Genomic DNA, 4424 nt, shown 5'->3' on the forward strand with positions numbered 1-4424 from the left:
GGATAACGGGAACGGGTAATCGGGTTTGTTTAATTTAATGAAGTTAATAAACTTATTTATAGTGGGTTGAAAACCCTATGTGCTCACCAGGCTCCCAAGCCTGACCCACTCAGTTTCTTGTATTACAGGTAGTGGCGCATGAGTATAGATGTGATGTCTTGGGATGAGAGATTAATCGGATATAGGCCTGTAGATATGAAATAATGTAGTAAGGCTTATATTGTACTGTTTATGCTTTTGATCTGTACGAACATGACATCCCAAGCCTTTTAATGAAATACATTTCTATGGAAATGCTTTTGATAAATCTTTATCATATTTTGTTTTGGGACAAATCCGCAACACTTTTATTTAAAATGTTACTCTCATTTTTAAACAAAGCATAAACAAACCGGTCTTTTCTGGCCGTGATTTTGGGGATGTCACAGTTGGTATCAGAGCATTAGTTTAAGCAAACTAGGAATATGGATTTATTTCTAGACTTAAACTTAGAATGCTAAGCGATGATTGTGAGGTGTGAGCACTAGCTTATTTTAGGAATGATGCCTAAATTGCTTTTATGTGCTAAATGCTTTGTGCATGATATGTTGTTATTTGTTTGGATCTATGGTCTGTTGCCGACCGGATCTGGAAACCTTATGTGTTTAGGATTCTAAGCGTTTAACTACGATATTAGAACTAGCATATAAACGTTTCGGGGTGATAAGGATGATTTAAGACGTCAATCCTAAATTAAGATCTAGATTCACCTTATTCGGTGTATAGATCAAGATGGTAAGAACCCGTAGCGGAAACGTAAACGCAAATGGGAACAGAAACCAACCCCCAGCGGTTCAGCAAATACCTGTTGTAGAAGAAGTTGCGCCTGAGCCAGTCACCATGGCTGGAGTTCAAGCCATGATTCGGGCTATGTTGGCTGACCAAAGGGAAGAAATGAGACGGATGTTGAATAGGGACGAACCTATCGTACATGTTGAACCGATGAAGCCAGTTCCCGAGCAATCTGAGGAAGGGAACTACAGCCGCCAAGTGAGTCAAGTAGGGACTCAAGGTGAGCAAAGGGATGGCCCAGAAGGGAGAAACAACAAGTATGGGCGGGTGTACAAGAATTTCTTGGATGCGAAACCACCAAGTCTCTCAGGAAGCCCAAAGCCTGTTGAGATTATGGATTGGATCTCCGAGATGGAAATGGTGTCTGAGAGCTGCGATTGTAGCGAGAAACAGAAGACCGTCTTCGTCGTAAGACAACTGAAAACTGGAGTCTTGAGCTGGTGGAAGCTATTGGCAGATACGATGCCACGAGGAGAAGCCATAAGGATGTCATGGGAGGAGTTCTTGGAACAGTTGAAAATGCAGTACTGCTCGGAGATAGATCTGATAGACCTAAACAACGAGTTTCAGAACCTGAAGAAAGGGAAGATAAGTGTTGATGAGTATGCCACCACATTCACCGAAAGGATGAAGCTATTCCCCTACTTGGTGCCTACTGAACTTTCCAAGATTGATAGGTTTGCTAACGGACTGCCCACTGACTTTGGCCCAATGGTCAAAATGGAAACTACCTTGAAAACAGCTATTAGGGCAGCTAAGAACGTAGAGGCCCAGATAAGAGAAAAGGGTCTAGAAAAAGATAAGGCAGGAGAGAAGCGGAAGTTTGAAGGATCTTCAAGGTCCAACAAGGAAAGCAAATTCTCAAAGCTTGGAGGAGGAGATGGAGGTGAAGCGAGATGGTGTGATAAATGCAAGAAGAAGCATGGTGGGAAGTGCAACGAAGAAGTGACTTGTTACAAGTGTGGGAGGACTAGTCACTATTCCAAGGACTGCACACATAATGATAAAGTATGCTATGGATGTGGAGGCAAGGGGCACATGTCCAAAGACTGCCCAAGGAAAAATAAAGCAGCAAGACCAGAAACGCCACCAAGGCCAAGGGCATTTCACATGATCCTTGACGAAGCAGCGAACCATGCGAGGAATCAAGAACGAGGGCTTCTTACCCGAAGATCGGATTATGCAGTAGATATAGTTTCGTATGATGTAGCCTAGTAGAGGCATAGTCTAGGGTGAACTTGAACACCTATGTAATCGTTTCAAGAAATGATATAAAACCTTTGTTTTGTTATCTGATGTGTTGAATGATTGTGTGATTTGCTGCATGGTGACTTGGGAAACTGTGAGACAATACTTGGGACGAGTATGAGTAGGTGTGAATGGTAGTAGAGGCCTATACTACAAGAAGCACAGGACTCACACTTGGATCAGGGAAAGTCACAAGGTTACCAAGAAGCTAGTAATTGATTTCGTTTTATTCAAGTATGTCGTTACCATTGTTTCGTTAATGACAAAGAAGATTGTTGTTATCCCGACCCTAGTGGTCATATCCCATTGAGTCCAACTACGATGAGTAGGTTACGTGGTTCACAGAACCAAGTTTGATGAAGCGTCCGACTTAAACCAAACGATTGAAATCAAAGCGATCAATAGAAGTATCGCGCTCGTTGTTAAAGAAGTTGGTAGCCAGAAATGCCTAATGTTAAAGTGTGATTATATCACATTAGAACATGAAGGAAGGCATAGTCTGTTTTAGAATTTAACTCTAAGAGACCTAAGTCTAAGTGTTGCAACATGCGATGATAGGTCATTAGAATATGACACATCAATCCATAGTAGTAATAAAAGAAATCATCTCACGTTCGTATCCATTAAGGATCGATATTTTGACTTGAAGGTCATAATTGGGAGTCTAGCCTGAGGTAGAGAGCAGGTGCACGATCGAGTACTGCATACAGTCAATAAATCTGAGAGATAGACTTGAAGGAATGTAGAAGTTATAATTATTACCTAGGATGAAGAGATGACGTATGGAGTCATTATATGACCCTGTTTCGTTGATGATTCCGGGACGTAATCATCCTAAGGGGGAGATAATTGTAACGTCCGCAAATCCGGGCTAGTCAATTTAGAGGAAATAGGGGTCGAAAATGACTTTTTGACAAAAGATTATTTAGAATAAATAATCTTAACCAAGTTTTAGGATATGTCTCAAGGTTTCCGTACATATAAAGAACGCCGGAATCCGAGTTATAACGAAGAAGTTATGGCCCGTCGAAGTTTTACGGCAAAACCGGCACGACATCGGGAAGCGTAAATAGTGAATTTACGATAGCGCGAGATTTAGCCTTAGCAATCTAAACGAAAGTTGTACAATATGTTAAACTAAGCGCGTCGATAAAAAGAACGCCCAAATCTGACTTCGTATGAGGAAGTTATGATTTTTCTAAGATTCGGCTTAGCAGTGTACAGCCCGAAACTCGAATTTTAGTTCGAGCGGTTTTTGGCTTACGCGACCTAAATGAGAGTTTAAGATCTCATTAATAGGAACTCAACGGTAAAAAGATGGATGAAAACGGAGTTCGTATGAAGGAGTTACGAATTCTTCGCGGTCATTTAACAGTCTAAACGCCTCTTACTGTTAAATTTGAGATCGGTGGAGAATTAGCCGACGGAGTCTAAACAAAAGTTGTAGATATTGATTTTACCTACGCGTAGATATAAATAACATCAAAAACGGAGCTCGTATGCGAGAGTTATGATTTTTCTAAGTCGGGAGGCTGCTGTGCGAAATCGGGTGACGTGGCGCAATCCTGGCCGTTGCTTCCTCCCCAAGGCTAGCCACCAGATGGTGACACCTAGCCTGGAACTCGACGAGTTTTTGGCTTTTCCAGCCTATAAAAAGGGTGCCGGGGCATCCTCATTTCTCACACCTTCCAACTTCTCTTTCTCTCTCTAGAATCTCTCTCTAAGCCTCCTTAAGCCCCTAAAGCCTAGGGTAAACCCCCTAGCACCCGAAGGAAGCCCCGAGGCTCCCAGAGTCCCGAGAAAAGGGGTCTTTCGACTCGGGAACACTGCTCCAGCGAAGCCCAGTTTTCGAGAAAACCCGCTGTAAGTGAGCTACGCCTAACCTATCTTTAGTTTAGCTTACGTTTTAATATAGTAATGCTATTAGGACCTTATAATAAGTACTTGGGCTATTATTATGGGTTATATAAGTATCGTTTAACGCTTATATAATAATAATAATAATAATAATAGATAGACTATTAATTAATCGTGGTTATCATTAGACTAAACCCTAGTGGCAATAATACTAGGTTTTGCCAAAGGAAAAGTGTGTTAAGAGTAACGAAGTGTTGTCCAAGCGCCGAGTCACCACCTACTCAGGTGAGTGCATAGTTACTTTTAGCTTACACATAGATATGAAGTATTTTATATAAATTACGTGCTATGTGTGCATATTATCTGAATACTTGCTATCTATGCTGGATGATCGTTTTATACATATTTTCCATGATTTAAATTGTATATGTATTTTATATCTACAAAATGTGTTGGGTAAAACATGGGTGGATGTAGTAGTTACTGTG

This window comes from Lactuca sativa, chromosome 7 (assembly GCF_002870075.4).
Source record: "Lactuca sativa cultivar Salinas chromosome 7, Lsat_Salinas_v11, whole genome shotgun sequence".
Lineage (NCBI taxonomy): Eukaryota > Viridiplantae > Streptophyta > Magnoliopsida > Asterales > Asteraceae > Lactuca > Lactuca sativa.